Source organism: Numida meleagris, chromosome 6, assembly GCF_002078875.1.
Source record: "Numida meleagris isolate 19003 breed g44 Domestic line chromosome 6, NumMel1.0, whole genome shotgun sequence".
In the NCBI taxonomy this organism is placed as follows: domain Eukaryota; kingdom Metazoa; phylum Chordata; class Aves; order Galliformes; family Numididae; genus Numida; species Numida meleagris.
In genome coordinates, this window is record NC_034414.1 from 5135621 (window position 1) to 5154203 (window position 18583).

General features: G+C 36.1%; 1 protein-coding gene across 4 annotated transcripts in view; it reads right to left on the reverse strand.

The window, feature by feature from the left end:
- The window catches only part of KCNA4 (potassium voltage-gated channel subfamily A member 4), a 307754-nt gene that overhangs the window by 189333 nt on the left and 99838 nt on the right, over window positions 1–18583 (reverse strand). The window contains exon 1 of one of the 4 annotated variants that reach the window (XR_002440487.1): window positions 10464–11378. The exons of the other annotated variants lie outside the window; for them this stretch is intronic. The gene's annotated coding sequence lies outside the window, so the exon portion shown is untranslated. Of the gene's footprint in view, window positions 1–10463; window positions 11379–18583 lie in introns of those variants that run through there. 4 annotated transcript variants of the gene reach the window in all.

The following is an 18583-nucleotide window of genomic DNA, read 5'->3' on the forward strand; positions in this document are numbered from 1 at the left end:
GTAAACTGTAAGAAGTAAATAGGAAATGGTGGAAAGTAGACTGACACCCTGGGCTACAAGGAAAAAAAAAAAAAACATGCGCAGCTACCACAAACTGCAAACATTGATTTATCACAACAGCAAACAAATCAACAACCATAATCTGCCCCTATGGGCATCCTCACTGAATGCAGCATTAAAAAAAAAAAAGAGAAACCACTTCCTACTCGATTAAGCAAGAATGTCAATGAATCTTTAGTTCTGTATCCTGACCCTCCTACTGAATGGGCATGAAGCCCAGTCAGAGCTATACAGCTGAGCCAGGCTCATGGCTGCAGAGCACTGCTGGCATATAGGAACTGATTAACAGCTGAGAGGTGCCACTCAGCCCTGCCTCTGCAAGCTCCACGCACACACCTGAGAGTCACTGGAGGGATGTGGGGGAGGCTGAGCATTTCTGAGTGACAAGCATGGCACTCAGACAGGGACATCGTGGAGATAAATCATCACCCGTACAAGAACTGGCATTTCCTTTCACAGCTTCTTGAACCTCATCATCATGTTCTTCAGCCTCTTCCTCCGGCCTGATGCTGCTTTCATATTGCTATGGGCCTTTTCCTTCTCTCAGTTGTAGCCAGCCAAATGTTGGCCAGAAAAACGATCAGTGAGAGCTGCTGCTCTCTGCACCTGATATGAATGATTAATAGTTTCAGACATTATCTACCTCAGGCTTGGAAACCCACCTAAAGTTCCAAATAACCTACTAAGCATGCACTTCTTTCATACTATGTCTGCATTTCAGATCCCGTCTCAGAGCAAAAATGATTGCTCGGTGATTCAGCAATTCCACTGCAATTTTTGCACTTTGAAAGAAATTACACCATATTGTGTTTTATTGGTGTGTTTCTTACAGTTCAGTAAGCATCCAGGCAAAAACTCCTTCCATCTCAGTGGGGTGCACCTAAGAAGCTGGTGACATCTCCTGATTAGAGGGTGAGACTTAAAAATAGATCTTTCCAATTACGCTGCTAAGTCAAGTATGTCCTGATTTTTTTTTCTGCCCTGACTTTCAACATATATAATCATACTTAGTCATCCCTTGCAAGAGATTTGAGAATCTACATACAAAGAGTTCAATGTTAACTCTAAATAATATTTAAACTGCAGTGCCATGTACATTCATCTTCTATTCTGAAATAGAGTATACATACTGTATTTTCATTACACTTTCGTCATTACTTCGGCACTAATCTCTCACAGATGTTCAGGCTATTGTCCTATTCTACCAGTCTTCCATTTATCTTCTTTTGTTTGTTTGTTTATTCATGGTGAGGGTGCATGTTGTATTCATCTCATTTCAAAACTGAATAATGGAATAAAGCACAGATCATGCCACAGAAAACTACTTAAAAGATATTCTATTGATGGCTGATATTGTCCAATACAATCAATCAGTGTTTTGAAATCACCTTACCTGGGAAAATTCCATACTATTTCGTAACAGATGAGTCCATTACTGTGAAACAATTTCACCATGTCAAGTCAGTGCATGATTATTAATTTGAGACGTTTTGGTGATGTTCTACTTAGAGAACCCACTCAAGGTTCCCATCACAAGACGCACAGGTATTTCCATCTCTCATAGTCTCATTCTTTGACATGAGAACAAAGCTGACCTTCTGACTAACGAGTCTTTCCAAACAAAAGCACAGTTCTTCTCTAAAGAACAAAGTACTTTCCATTCTGCAGACAGTCATTACTTCAAGTCACATGTTTTCATGAGGCTGAAATAACATGCTCTACTACACTGAAGTACTGAAAAATTATTGTTAACCCTTAAAAACAGAAGTATGTCCTAGTACAATTACTGAGTACTCTACAGTGGCTCTTTCCATGCTACATATAAGAAAAATGTGTAAGAAAACGCACATGGATCAGTGGATATAGCAGATGAAGCATGAGAACGGGAGCTATATTCCTCCATTCTTGGTCTAGCTCTTACAGTCACTGTCTTGCTTCAGGCAAATCGCTTGAAATTCCTTGGATGCTTCTTCTTTATCTATGAAATAATAAAAATACTTAACTGTCTAAAGCTTTTGCCGTCAGTTGAAGGCTATGAGAGCTATTATGCCTGAATTCAAAGGAGATGAAAACCATTTTTAACTACAAGAAGTTTGATCCAAACATCGCCCAGTGGCAATCAGATGAAAAATCACTGGAATTTTGTTAATAGCCTTACAGAATCTTTCGTGAATCTATAAAGTGACAGAATAACACCAGACTCAAAGTGCTCAGCTAATTAAGCAAGTTTACTGATCTAAGATTATAAATTGATAAGCTGAAATTGGCATGTGCGCGTGCAAGAAAAGAATTCAATATCTGAAGTTCCAACACGGTAGCTGTGTATTCACATTCTTTCACGTAGTTTTTCCCTTCTCTGTAGCATCCCCAGTTTCTCAGACATCGCCTGACTTCTAATGTCCCATTTCAAGAGGCAGTGTGGTGCATTCATGACTGATGTAAAACTACAGATATGCTGAATAGTCAGCTGCAGAGATACTTGTTGCACCTCAGTCAAAGAAAGGACCAGATAACACACTGACATTCAAATGGCTTGCGGACTGCAGCATGGGCTAGATTCCACTACACAACTGAATATTGCTCCATTTTATTTTAAAGAGCTTTCCTGGTCCAAACTAGCTTAAGATCTATATACTTACTTGGGTCTTGAAAAGGTCACCCTTCCCTGTGATAAAAGCTGTTGCATATTATTATAAACACTTAAAAATGGAAAAGTGAAAACAGTATGCTTCTGCTCAAGTTTTATATCTACCTACTTATTACTTAAAAATATCACTAAAGAATTCTAGGAGTGAATGTATAAATTTTATTTTTCTTATAATCTATATTACATTTACAGTTTGAAGTAATAAAATCAACAAGGAAAGCTTATGCTGTCTGGATTTCCCTAAAGATAATGGTATGTGAAATTCAGACTCTCTCTTCTGAAGCAGCCTAAATAAAATATATATATCTGAACAGGTTATTACATAAATCTAAGAACCGCACAGTCAAAGTCTTCAATTGCAACCCACTACTGTCTAAAACTATGAAAAACATGCGTTTTTCATAAAAATAACTGGCATTACATTACTGTGCAATGAAATCTCAGTGTAAGTAATACTTAATCATACATTCAGGAAAAAAAGTGAATAATTTAACCCACATCTCAGATTAACTCAAGACAACAAAGCAAATTAAAAAAAAAAAACCATCAGCCCATTGAATCTCTACAGTGCATTTCTACTTGACCATAGAAGGAATAAACAACAAAAACCCTTATTCTCTACTGATCAAAGGATACATCAAAATTAAAAATGTTCTGAACTTGGATGACTACTCAAAGGTAAAATGATATGCTGCAATGCTTTAGGCCCAGCTATGTTGTCACCCTATGTTCAGGCTGGAGTCTCAGAAGGGGGGTGGGGGGGCGGGGTAATACGGGAATTTCCTGTTTACCTACAAGTTTCACAACTCTGTATTATAACTATAGACTGAACAAAATGGTGACTGGTATGTGGTTTTAACAGTGAATTTTTATCATAACGCCAATGGCTTTTCTGCTATTTCTACAAAGAATTTTGTATTATCTTTTACTTCATTTTAATAGCAAAAGTCTCATTATTTATGTGATTAGAAACTAGGAGATGTCATTGCTCTCTTGTTGATATATAGCACAGAGGCTAATTGATTTTTGTTGCCCTGAGGAGATTAGGAAAATCATCTTATTACCTATATTCATGATATTTTATTGACCCACGTAGGGAAATAAAAGTCTTAAACTCATGTGGAAAGTCTGGGCAAGTTCAACTTGCCTCAACCATACTAAAAATTTAAGTAGTATTTCTAAAGTCTGGAGGCCAGCAGACACAGATTAGTTCAGAGAAGAGCATAGCCCTCTGCTGCACAAGAGATCCAACTAAAGAGTCCTATTGGTTTCTTCTGGCATAAAAATCTATTATTTTATTAACGTGATTATACGATTACTGCATTGTACCTGAGAGTCAGTATGGTTTTATAGCTTCTAATCTATGATCTAGGAGACCAAAAATCATTTCCTTCTCCTCAAATTTAGCTCATGTTCTCTGCATCATTCTCTCTCATCAGTAAGATGCTCTAAAATCAGTACTTGAGCTGATATTCCCTATTTGGAAATGTTTGAGAATATTTCCTGTCCTTCTGGAGCCTGCAAGGGTGACTGGAATATAAATCATAGATAGTATAGTTGAGTCACATTAATAAAGACAGGGAGTCACACACACAAACACAACAGAGAGACACCACAATAAGTATTAACATGTCAAGATAGCATCCACAATGATATGGGATGAGGAACAGCCAAATATTTCGGTTGTTCTTTTAATGGGAAAAAAAAAAAGTGTTAGAAAACCCTGTTTTTCTTCCACATCTTTCCTCGCTGCCAATATTATCCTTTATCATTCTCTTAAGCTTTTATGCAAATACACCTCTCGATTCTTTCTGCTCATTTGAAGCATTTGTGCCAGCAATTTGGATTGAACTGAAGCATAAACAAAAAAATACCACATGAACAGAGTGAAAAGACAGCAATTAGAGTGTTACACTGGGAAAAAAAAAGTGAGAAGGCCATTAGGAAAAACAAATCAAAATGAAAAAGTTAGTGGTGAGGGAGTAAAAAGTAATATTAAGTTTAGAAAAAGAGCGGCAAACAGTGCACGTATGTCACTGGTTGCTATGTTTTCCATGCACCTCTCTTCCTAAAGGATTGTGTAGGTCACATGTCCCTTTAAAAAGTCTCTTTTTTTTACATATTGTTTTCACATCTAATCACTTCCAGGAGGAAAAAATATATCAAAATATGGAGAAAGCTTTGCAAACCTCAACTATTTTTGCAAATCTTCTGAAGATAAAAGTACCTCAAGAGGTCAGAGAGTCATAGGATCTGCTCATACTTATTGCAAATATCAAGAACATAGCAGCCGTTCCATCTACTGAAAATACAGCAATTATTTTTGGTTGCTCTGCAGTGACAGTTGGGACAATGGAGTGCTTTTAACATATCCAAAGAAGCACATATATATACACACTGGCTTCAAAGATTGGATCCAAAACTCACTGAAATTGGTAGGAGATTTCTATTTATTCCAATAGGCTTTGAATCATGGCAGCATTATCGGATTTCTAGCACTTCAGTTTTATTGCAGCGCTGGATGGATTTTAGTTAATGCCTTACAAAAAAGGTCACTTCACCTACTGCAGGAAGCCAAATTAAGTGGAGATAGACCTGAAGATTTAAAAAGACTTGCCCTCAATCATGCCGTGCTTCATCTTTACCAAGTTTGAATTACACTGTAAAAAGAACAAAGATGGAATGAGGTATAATACACTGAACAGTGAAAAACTAAATATAAAGACAAATTGAACTGCAAAAGAAAAAGAGAACATACTAATGAAGGCACATCCAGTAATATACAGTACATCTGACCCTACTTGAGTAAGTTGCTTAAATAGCTCTTCAATTTTACATGCTTGGGTAACCCCGTGAAACTTTGTGTTTTGTGATTTCAATTCACATGCCCACCATTGTGTAATCGGGGCAGGCATGCAGCATTATTCCGAGACTGGTTTGCCATACAGAACAGTGAGCAAACAGCAGTTCTTTTGATTTGCACAAACTTTTACTGTAATCAGTAACAGTCAAAATACATTACTGTAATTCTTGAATTGAATATCCTTGCATAATATAACTAGTCACGGTAGAGAAATGAAGTTGTGCATCCAAATTATGATCACCTTCATCTAGCATGGGTTCTCAATGGTAGAGTATTAACTGGCTACATGTATTCGACAAGAACGTACCTCTTAGTCATTTATAATATTTAAAATATATATTTTCACATATCTGAATTTTCATTTCTATAGTTCTTAGAAGGATCTTATAAATACAGAAGACATTTTAATAGAAATATTTTTAAACGGCAACTTTTTTTTTTGAGATGCATTTTACGTTCATTCTCTTTCTTATTCCATCAAATGCTGATGAGAATATATAACCATGTTCACGTGCTTTAAGATCAGCTGTTGTTAACAAGAAACATCATTAGGGCCTTCTTCTCACGTGGAGGAGTCATAATAATACAAAAATAATTTCTCTTCATTTGTCACTCTGATGTGCTCCTCTGAAACTACAATCCAAGTAACCTAAGTAGCATAATTGCTTACAGACTCTACACTACTTGGGCCTCCCTTACATATAACATCTCTTACCTTCTGTAAGTGTGTGAATGGTAACCCTATTTGCAATGCCAAGTACGCATAAATCAGGAGAGAAAAATCTGATTACTCAGATTTTTTGTTTATGCCATACAATGCTAGAAGTCAGAGTTAAGGACAGCTGCAATACTGAATACTGAATGCTGTGAAGAAACAAAAGGATAAATGCAGCATGGACAGACCGTTTTCTGTAAGTAAAAATAAAAAAAAGAGTACTTGTATAGCTTAAACAAGCACAGACATTTTGGGAGAATCATCACGGATGAGCGAATGGGACTTCAGAAAAAGAAGCTGATTTGATTGATAATTCCCTACGAAGTCCACTTACAGCATCCAGGGTGTGTGTGCAAATCTATGAACAACTACTACTACCATGTAAATAAGATGATGTACTGCTAAAGGGACAATACAAGGTTATTGTCCTACATTTTCAGGATCTCTATTTAGAGATCTCCTGTGCTTTGGGGTAGAAGTCCTATGTTCTCCTAAAGGTGAACAGATTTTATCATAGACTTCTTACATTTAAGGTCTATGGCAAGAACCTGCCTCTGTGCTCTCCTGAAAACTCACAAGAAACTATTCCTCAAAGGCCAGCTCTCCCCCCATAAACGTATCTTCCATTTAAATCACTCTACCTTACGATGTACAGCTCTAAAATGGCAATTTAGACAACTCCTGAGAACACTACATTTTTCTGCTACCTACTTTTAAGCCGTGCTTTTTATTTTCCCCTTGTGCAAAGAAAAATGAATAAACTATACACCACTGCACCAGTGGAATAGCCTACATTTATCACAATTTGTGTTATCTGTACTACTACAGATTTTCTGGTCATTTTACTACTACCACATGTAACAGAGAAAAATCAAGCTTCTCAGTGTTACGCAAAATAATTATTATGATAGCGCTCTGTGCTTCCATTCTGACTACTTAAGTTTGTATTTCATATCGTTGATTTGTAGAACCTTCACAGAAGCTTCTTCTACAGTTTAAGTATAATGTGTTTTTTTTTTTTAAACAACTGTAGGAGAAAGGTCCAAGAAGAGAAAAACTAAATGCGAAAATACTGTGTACTGCATTCTGTAGATAGACTCATTTTTGAAGAGCTCTGCTGGCGGTTTTCCATTAAAAAAAATGCGATGTATGAATAATTTGAAGTGGTATAGAGCTACCAGAATAAAAGCACGACTGTACTTCTCTTTCGCACCTAAACAAGTTTGTCACACAGATTCCTTGGGCCAAAGACACCATCAAGTCATCTTTCCTCTTTCTTCTGTTAAGTAACACACTAAGCAGAGAAAATGAAGAGCATGTACAGTAACATTAGAGCACTAAAACTTGTGAAAATATTGTACTGACAGACTAAAAAGCAAAATTATAGACGATAACAGGCCCACATTATAATCTGAGATACAACATTCCCTATTTTGAATTGAATCGAATTATGCCAATCTTTACTAAATTCACTAGATAAAAAGCATGCCTTATCCTAGTGGAGTCAGTAGCAAAGTCATGCGCCACTTGCCAGCAGGATTCTGCACTCTTAATGATGATGGAACCCTGTCAGACATCCTGAAAATTTGATCTTACAGTTACTTTTGGTTTTATGACAAACAGATTTCTAATTGCTAAAAGATAACCGAATTAATGTGCATTTACTCTAAAATTTGCATTACGGCATAGTTCATTTATTGCTTTCCTCTTAATTCTGGAATTATATCACTCTAATTTTGTTATTGTGGAATACTAATATTAATACAGTTAATATCAGTACCTGTTTAGTATCATTCCACATAATTGTTATAAAATCTAATTAACTAAATAGAGGTTTAAAAAAATTTCCAAGCAAAATAGAAGCTGCAAATCCAATTGCTTAACATGTTGCACATTAGCTACAATAGAACACAAGAAAAGAAATGGTTGATTCAAGATTCTCCTAGCTTGGTTGAGGTTTTTGTCTGATTGCTTATTGTCTAAGTTTCTGCAAATATGTTTGATAAAAAAAACAGCTAGAACATATCCAGTTTCTACTTCCTTCTCTGCAGCAAGCCTACATTATGACCTTGAAAATGTCATGCAGTTTTTCCATTCTTGTCTTTATACGCCACACATTCTCTCTTGTTGTGATGGATTTGAAGCTGCCTTGTAATAATGTATGAATACTTCACATCAACCTGCTACTGGGGAGATGAATGTCTCAATAAATTCAGTAAGGTTCTGTCTGGAGAAGCAGGCAGGAAGAAAATGACTGCTTCAAGACAGGCATCTCTATACACAGCATTGTTAAGAAACAAAACCAGAACTTTCATCCATAGTAAACCTATAAAATTGGGCTTGAGTAATGTAAGAGTCTGCAGACAGAAGATCCCAAAGTCTTGACACACATTTAAAACTAGACACTTTTCTACAAGAAGTAGGTCTTTTTGGGAAGTAGATTCAGATACAGAATACTAATTAGGCTGTTAATAAAGGTTCACCTGCTAAATACGTTATCTATGCACACTAAGATTTCGAGTCAGGTAGATTTGTAGGCCTGCTCGCCAAAAGACTTTTCCAAGTCTTCTTTTCTCCCGGAAAGCTTTGTTTCTAGCGTTAAAAGAAATGTTACTTTGATGAAGAAAACAGAAGCCTCTTGCCACACATTCTTTAGAGTTATCTAAGCCTGTAAAGCGTCAACATTTTAAGTGCTCTATCAGCCTAGACAAGAGACGTCAATAAACTAATGTATTTTTACAGATAAGAAATTACCTAGAAGAAAGTCTGTCCATTGATGACTACAGGTAGATTGTCCGAGAACATCTGAGCATCGAGGCAAAAAATAAACACAACACTGCAAAAAGCAATATGTCCTACATTTTAAAATATGGGGTATATTGGCCAGCTGTTGAAAATTCATTGCTTTAAAAACACAAGCTCTCAGCAACCACTTGAACACAACTGGAAGGGGAAGAAAATGGAATCAATGCAACTCAGAGTGGTTACCTCTCGATCTCCGTCAAGAATTAATGCCTCAGGATGGAAGTCTTAGGGTTACTCCTGTGCCCAGTACTGTTTGATATTTTCATGAACACTTTACACAGTTCCACATGGTGAATACAGTGCAGCTCACTTTGAATTCATAATACACAGGCAAAAAAAGAAACAAGTGGAATGCACAAAGGATGCAATTTTTTTGTCCATCCACAGCATCTATAACTGCAGATGCTAGACTCAGTTTGATCTTGTAGCGAAGCTTGACTGTAACCAGAGTCTCAGACTTGGTCTAACAATAAGGAAATAGTGATGTTTCACTCCTAGCAGTGAAAAAAAATATTCAGAGAGTACAGAAAGGCAGAGACAGGTATTAGAAACAATCTAGCCTCTAGATAACAACATCCTTTGGAGTCAGTTACATTTATTTCCTCTACTATTTTTAGAAAGAATACCTTCCACACAGAAGACCCCATCTCATACTGAGGCATTTGGGTATTACAATTACATGAAGGACAGATTAAGAAGGATACACTCACTCCCTAAACCTAATGTATAAATACCACAAAATTAAATACCCAATTAAGGAAACATGTTTTCATCTAAAGGATTTCATTCAAGTCTTTTTTAATTCAATTATGTGGCATAGCTTTTTATGTTCTCTTTCCTCTCCAAAAATTCTTATACATCTGACTCCTGACACTTCCATGCAGCACATAGTTTAAGCATTAAGGAAAACATTTTCAATTAGTACCATAAATGTAAAACCAATGCTTCAGAATCTCACAAGGCAACAAAGAAAGACAGTAATACAGAAGCTGACAACAGCACTAAAAATGAACTAAGACCACTGCGGTAAAACTGACTAAATCACTGTACAAAACTTCACAGAAGCAATTTTTTTAATTTAATTTTTTTATTTTTTTGTAGAGGAACCTAGCTCCCACATAATTCAGTTTGCCAAAATCGAAGCATTACAGGGTAAGGAAGAGCATCTTAATAGAACCTGACTGTCTCCCAGTCTGGTAACCACATCATAATTCAGAAGATAGGACACAAAACCACTCAGCCATTATCTTTCGGTCCCGCATCACACACAATTGTAAGGATAGGAGGCAACCGATACAGTTGCCTTTAACTAGTTTCAGATCAACCGAGAAAGACAGTAGTCATAGCTCGGTAATAAAGAAGGAATAGCCTACCCTTCTCAGAGGATCGGGGTTTGCTGTAAACTCCCAAAGAGCACAGTCTCCAAGTAAACATGCTTCCCTTTCTGCTGCCAGCCCTTAAATGAGATTAAGGAGTTGCACAAATCAATTGTGAGCACCTGTGTTCCCAGGGCTGGCCCTGCCCCTTCACCAGGTGCACAATCACTGGTTCAGGCCATGACCTAACCATTCCCATATAACAACCACAGTAAGTTATATTGCAACTGAACTTCATTTTCTCAGCCTCTCCTTTTGTGGAAATGTCAAAGGAAATCACAAGAACCAATGTTGTTATTAGAAGTGTACCTCTTATGATACCAGCTAGATACCCCATATCCATGAAAAGAAATTTAAAAGCTAAGAAAAAAAAATGAAACTATTCCAACTTCCCTACTAAGTTATGAGAAATTCAAATGTGAACTAAGAATTGAAAATCTTCCCGAGAATTATTTTCAGTCATAAAAAGCAGCACCCAGCATAAGAACAGCAAATTTTATTAGACTTTAAAAGTCATTTCTTTGATAAAAATAAATAAGAAAACTCAACTGTGCTATAAAACTAGTATAAGTTGGCTGGGGGGGGAAATTATGTTACTTCAGTCTATAGCTATAGGTCTTCTGTTTTTTCAGCTTCTATCAACCGCATATACAACCTAAAAGACATATATGCCTCTGCTTGACTAAAACCCAAATGTATGAATTGTAAGTCTAAATAATAGTCATAAATATAAAAAACATTCATCATCCCGACCTACAGTGAAGCCTACCTTCTACCCACACAGAAATGCTTCACAGCTGTTAACTGCTGCTTAATTTTACTTCTCCCAACAGAAACCAAACCCTCATTTGACATGTTTTCATTGCATTTATTTAGTTACCAGTTGAAGAATCAGCTATACTAAAAATAAATGAAAAGAAACAGTGCTATTAAGTATCTCATGGATCTGAATCTAGATTAGAATGCTAGTTTTCTTAGAGGAAAAGGCATGCACAACTAATTCAAGCATTTGATGGAAACTTCTTGATTGGCTACACTACATCGGTACTTTCAGCCACAACTAGCACTTCTCACTATCTGCAGTCATCCAGAATTTCCTTTCTTTATCAGTTACATCAACTTGTACTTTCAGTGTCTCTTACAATTCCACATTCCACAACAGTTTACCTGCTCCAGCCTTCTCGTTTGCCCTGTTTCCTTTCTCACTTCCAGCTTTAAACCTTTCTTTCAGTTCACTGTCCACCCTTCTCTGTCACAAAAGTCTGCTCTCTCCTTTTTCAACTTTTCTTGCATGTCAAACAATCCACATCCGTTTTCTATAGATTAGGATACTTTACCTAACTTTTACAGGCTGAGACGCTTTATCTAGTCTTACTTAGATTTTCAAGATCTTTATAGCAGAGAATGTAAAGTTTTTCAATGCACACAAAAGCCACTTCAGCCACAACAGAAGTATCTTAAGAGCATACCACATGTATCCACTATCCATACAAAGCTTGTGACAAACTATTTGCAAGAACTGTAATAAATCCATTCACGCTTATGCCTGTCCTAAAAAATGCTGTCTGTCTTCAGCATGCTATGTTCATGTAAGTCCTCAAAGGTGCATCTCTTACAAGCAATTTTTTTCTATATATTTCAGAATTCCTGCAATCCCACAGGCTTCACACAGAGGGAAAAAAAACTACTTTTCCATTTATCCTATAAACAGCCACATTCACACATCTCAAATATCTCTAAGGATGGTTACTACAGCACCTCAGTAAGAGTGCCTGACCACTCTTTATAAGTGCTAAGACGTTTAATCCAAACCTGTCCTGCCATAACTTGAGGCCACTATCTCACCACTTATCTCGTCTCCTGAGAAAAGAGACTGACACCTACCTTTCTGCAACCTCCTTTCAAGTACTTTCAGAAACGAAAGCGGACTCCCCTCTCCCTTATATTCTCCATACTGAACAGCCCACTTTCCTCAGTTCCATCTAACTCTCCAACCATTGTTTGGGCAGTCTAGAAATTCCAGCCTGAACCAACAGGCAACCAACTGTCAGATGCTTCTTCATTAAAAATAGAGCCATTGTTATACTTTTACTTATTATTTTAAACTCTTTGAATGACAAGGCTATGGAATAGTTGAAAAATATGATGTATTCACTATTGCCACAGCTTTTTAAAAGTACAATAAATGCATTTCAGTCATTCAAGAGCTGCCATTATAAGCCACACAGCAATGCTGTGAATTAATAGCCTGAGACTGTGCATAAATATTTAGAATAGGGTAATGATGATGATAATAGTATCTTGTAAATGCAGAAGGAAAGATTAGCATCACAGAATTAAATGTTGGGTGATGAAGTAACTGAAGTTGACAAAGATGATCGAAGTTAGCAAGGTTGTATTCTAACTTCTCCAAAGAAGCTAACTTTAAAATAAATGGTTTGGTGAATGCATGGATGAAGAATTAAGTAAAACATGCACTGGAGATCTTGCCAGAAATCACTTGTATTTAAGCGTAAGTTCAGCCTGGAAACAACAACTGGAACATACTTTAAGTACAGAGTCTTATGACAGTTTGTAATCCACCCCGATTCATTCCAAAACATGAAAGCAGACTAAATGCTGGAAGCTGAGAAAGCGTTTCAGTAAGCACAGTTACTACTACAACTCTGCTAACACCTTCACTAGAACATGACTTCTCTTTCAAAGAAAAGAGCAAACTGATAAAAAAAAATACAGTTCTTTAGCCATATCTCATAAAAGTTAAGTCTCACTGATATCAATGACTTGAATTTTGGGCCATTAACTTCAATAAGAAATAAAATATTATTTCTTCATTTGTATAAATATAGCTATGAAATACTTGTTTATTGATGTTTTGCACCATAGTAAAGTAAAACTAGGTAAGGAATTGTAAAAACTTAGATTTTAAATTATTTCTTGCGTTTCATGTATTGGAACAAGCTAATGGAAATGCACTTTAAGCAATTTAAGTAAGCTCTATACCAGCCTGATACTGCTATATAACAGTCATAACTGTGAGCTATTATACAGTGATAAGAACAGGCTTCGGTAGCAGTTACTTCAGAACGTTCGATGAGCCAGAGGAAACAATATATAGACTGATGATAATTATCTTAAAGACTTCTATGTAATTCAAAGAAAATCTAAGACTGAAAGCTTGACGGTATTCTGTTATGCTTTAAATAGGCATTATCTCAGCTGTACCCTACTGTGACCATTTTTCAAGTAAAGCAATATACTATCAAGCTCTCACTATGAGTCTGATAGCAATAACTTTTTTTTTTTTAAATCAATATTATCATTTATATCACCCATGTGATGTAATGGATTTCCAACCAAGTGGAAAAGTTCAATGCTGACTCTAAACAAATTCAGTAAAGTGCCTGTTTATAACAGAAACAGTAACTATCCAATACTATGCATTAAGAGCTCTGACAGATTCTCAGCCTTTGCTATCTTTTAACTTCAATGTGGGTGGTTTTTTGTCAATAAAAAAATGAAACTAGCTCAAACACAAGTTAATGTTTCAGTATGTATGTATTGAGATGATTCTATTTGAGATAAGAGAAGAGACAGTGAGGCGAAGCTACTTGAACTGCTGCTTTTTCTAAAGGACTTTCTGCACAGGTAGGTGCCATCTCTCCTGAACGTTTGGAATTAATCTTCAGTATGCAATTCTCTCCTGAAAAGAAATTTCAGCCTTCAAACCCATAAACACTACTGTACTTTACTCATGAGTCAACATCTCAATACTGCAAAGTTTTTCTTACATTCAGCATGTGTATTATCACCTGGTTTTGAGGTAACCTTAATTTTGTGATCCCTCCTGTAGAGTACATAATATAAGGAAGAGATTTAATGTCACATAGCACTTATTTTTTTCCTACATGCTTGGTGTAACACATAGTGTTATGAGGAATCTGTAAAGTCAATGTCCTTGAAAGGTCTATATAATTACGTATAAACTGGGGGGGGGAAGGAAGAATAATATATAATGACTCCAGGTTTGCAGCAAAATCTGTGGCCTCTATTATTCTGAATTTTTCTGAAGTTTAAAAAAAGTGCTTAGCTTAGGATAGAATGCTGCTTATTTAAAAGACTCATAAAAATTGAAAGTTAATGAATTAAATTCTTTGGTGCTTACTGGTTTGTAGTGCACGAAGTCTCTACTGGTTTAACAAACTTTCATCAATACCAAGATTAAGTTAAGAAGCCATAAAATAAGCACAAAACAATGGAGAATAGGCATCTGAACAGTACATCAAGTATATAAGCAAGATTCAGTGACATATGTCACTATACAATCTAGAAATTTTTGCACAAAATTAGAATGTGGCAGAATTCCAAGGGGAACAAACTCCTAAAGCTAATACCTTCAGCTGAGAAAGTACTGTCATCTTCCTCCTTGGTCTTCTATCTCAGACTATCTCATATCACAATAGGATATGAGGTTAAAAAATAGAAACACACAAAACCTCTTGGGCCTAAATCATGCAAGGCTTGGAATACTGGTAGTTGCTAGTCACTGATACTCTGACTTGCACATAGAAGTGAATAAGAAGCTAGGGCAGTATTTCATTGTTGATCTAATCTCTGTAAAGATTGTTGTTTACAGAAGGCAGTATTTTGCATCACTGTAGCAGAAGATTTTCTATAAACTTACTTTTTAAGGAGAGCAAAGAACGTTTACGTTCATATACTTCAGGTTGACTCGCCTCATAATTCGAAACAGTAGGAGTATGTGTCATTATCTGCTCCAAGAAATCACACATGATCTGTACAAGTATAATAATACATTGCCAGTTCATTGTCATCTCAAGGTAATTGTGGGTGTGCATGGAGGCACGTTGTATGGCAATAGTTGTTTCTGTATGCAACGTTGGTATTTAGTTGTAGAATAGTTTGAAGGGTTTTCATTTTTCACTTAAGCGCTTATGTTTTGTATTAACTAGGAGGATACTGGGATCAGTAAATGTTTGTTAAGACATCCTATTACCTCGACAGTTATTGTTAAGCATATGTTAAGCGTAACTACCTGTTTCACATGCAGGAAACTTTTGCAGATGTGTTACTGACCTAAAACACTAAGCAAACCTAAAGACCTCCCACTGTACTATGGATTATATCTTGTCAATTTTTGCAAGCATGCAACACTTTCAGTTTTCATAGCGGCATTGTTTTCATTAGACACTGTTCTAGACATTGGCTTGACTCATCTACCTCAGTTGGGACAGAAGTAAAAGCATTCTGCTTTTGCTGAAAAGCAAGAATTAAACCTGAATGGTTTCCTCATGAAGTGCAAAACCTGCCCATTTCCTCTTCTACTGCTGTAGAATACCAAATGAAGCCCAGAATCCTTCCCAAGGGCAAAAGTTACTACACATTTCCCTAAGACACTTTACAATGGACTTTGATATATTTTCTTCTGAAAAAAAAAATAACAGAAAGAAGCATGAAGTGCACATTACATTGAACTACTACTATTTCTATTTGGTTCTGAGTTCATCGTAACAGGCAAAGTTTTACTGGAATCCAATCACACATCCCTATTCCTGGGATTCAGGAAGAAAGGAAGAGAACACCATACTGGTTGCAGCATCATTTTTCTAATTCTCTTGAAAACATCTATTTATTTATCACACTTTCACAGCACCAAGACATTTTGTCTGATCTGACTTTCATCTTCAGAAAAAGTTTTGAAATATTTCACAATCATGGTAACATGTCTTTTTAGTAAAATAGTTGCAATGTAAACCAACAATTGAACAATTTACTATTTCCATTCTCACAAATTACATGATGAGCAGATTTTCATGTTATTGCAGCCTCTAGTGAAGTGATGAGAAGTTCTGTTATTTGAGGCTAAAAGAAAATGAAAATGTATCTTCTCGATATGTTTTCTGTAGACCATGCCATAGTGGCTCATCCCTAATGCAGGTGAAATAGTCTATAGAATGCAGCAAATAAAACATGCCACAATATTCCTCAGTGCCACCCCCAGGTTTCATAAGATTTTGTAGACAGTATTGACATGCTTCAGAATCTATAAAACCTGGCCAATTCCCCTGTTGCTTAATCCCCTTCTCTGCCTTCACAGAGATGCATTTGCCTAGCACGCGTCACGTCATTTTGATCTCTCTTTCACCTGGATCTCGTAAATGAAAGATACTAATAGATCTGTATATTCTGAATGATGCAAGTCTGCATCCTTCCATCCTTTACTGTTCCTTGCTCAGTATCACTCGTGCACAATAAGAACTTCCCTAATCTAGCTTCCAATTAAAAAACCTACATTTTACTGCCACATTATCACAAGGCAAAGCCTTTCTCTTCCAAAAGGTAAAACTTTTAGTATCCGAGTTGTTCTTTTTCTTTGGTTTGATACGTTTTCCAAAACATACCTGTACTACAGAAAATTGTAACACTGAAAATGAAATTGTAAATATGAAGCCGCTCTCCTCAGGGTACAAAACCACTAAAAAGACTTTGTAGTTATAAAGTATTCATTCATTGAGAAAAGAAAAGCAAGAGCACATCAAGCCAGGTTGTGCTTTCAATAGCTGTAGGATTTTGCAGACACCAGTAAGGAAGTAGCTCGAGAACATATCGTCAGGTGCCTACAGCAACCACCAACAATACAAAAATTCCCTAATTATCAACACTTCAGCAATTTTCTAAGGATATATGAAATTATGTTGTTAGAAGAATGGGTAGAGTATTTGGGAAAATAACCCACAACAAGCAGAAATGAAGAAAAAGAGTTGGTAACTGTCTAATAGAAATAGATTTGCTGGTTAAAATACATGCATTCCCAGAACAAGAATGTAACCAGCAGATTATTAACATTAAGAGGTGAGAGCATATTGCTATGTGAATCAAAGCACCTGTTATTCTTAAGAACACAACTGATTTTGTAAAATGTTGTGTGAAGCTGACAGATAATTATAAGAGAAGTTTGAGAACCGGATCAAGTGGGATAAGAAATGCTGAATCACTTCATTTCAGGTAGAAAGATTGTCAAGAAGAAAAACAAAAACAGAAGGAAAAAATGGAAAAGACATGCCTTTTTGTACTGATTTTTTTTTTATTTTTTTTTTAAAAACACAACCCATCTGCTTCTCAATTACTTCTTGGACAAGGAATCCCTTGCAAAGATTCTGTTTCAAGCAAGTACCGCTGAGTACCTTAGTCAATAACACAGAGATAATTAAAAAAAATAAGTTATTTCATCACTTTCTAAAAACCAGAGAAGTCATCTGTCTCTCTGTTGGCCCTTGTATATACTTTTAACTATTACACTGACAGCCTACCGCCACATCAACAGGCAAACCATTTCTGAAGTAATTCAGACGGTACTTAACTATGCTCTGTAAGAATTATTTAGATGTACAGCTCATTCTGAAATTTAAAAAAGAAAATTAATCATGGTCAAAGGAGAGAGTTTATTCTGTTCAGTCTGAGGAAAGGCAAAAGACATTTTTTCTTAGTGGCTTGTTATGCTTCAATTTGTTTTCAAAAAAGAAAAAATCTCACTATCAGAATGATGAGCATCTTAAAAATTACGGTCTAAACTCAAGACGCTTACAATATACTATCTGTCATCTGCCTCCTGCTATTCCCATGATTTTAGACTACTGAAATCTACTACTATATATTCATTTAATAATAAACTACTTTCTCATTTTATCGTCCGATTCAGAAGAGAAATCCTACTAGCATTACAACAATAAAGGATATTAAGACTACCATCACCTTTTATTTTTTGTATTGACTTGCTCAACATCTTATATAAACATTCTTTCATTGCCGAGTCCCCTTTCTTTAAAGGAGGAGTACTTTGCAAAGTTCAACAACAATTACCCGTACAAACAACTGTTAGACAAAAACTGGTGCTAATTGTGACTTTACAAAGGATGTTCGTAAAGCAGTTTCAGCATAGCTGCAGCATAACTTCAGAAGGGCCTAAAGACTTCTATATACTACATCTTCTGCAAAATACTACATCTTCTGCAAAATACTCCATCTTCTGCAAAATACTCCATCTTCTGCAAAATACTCCATCTTCTGCAAAATACTCCATCTTCTGCAAAATACTC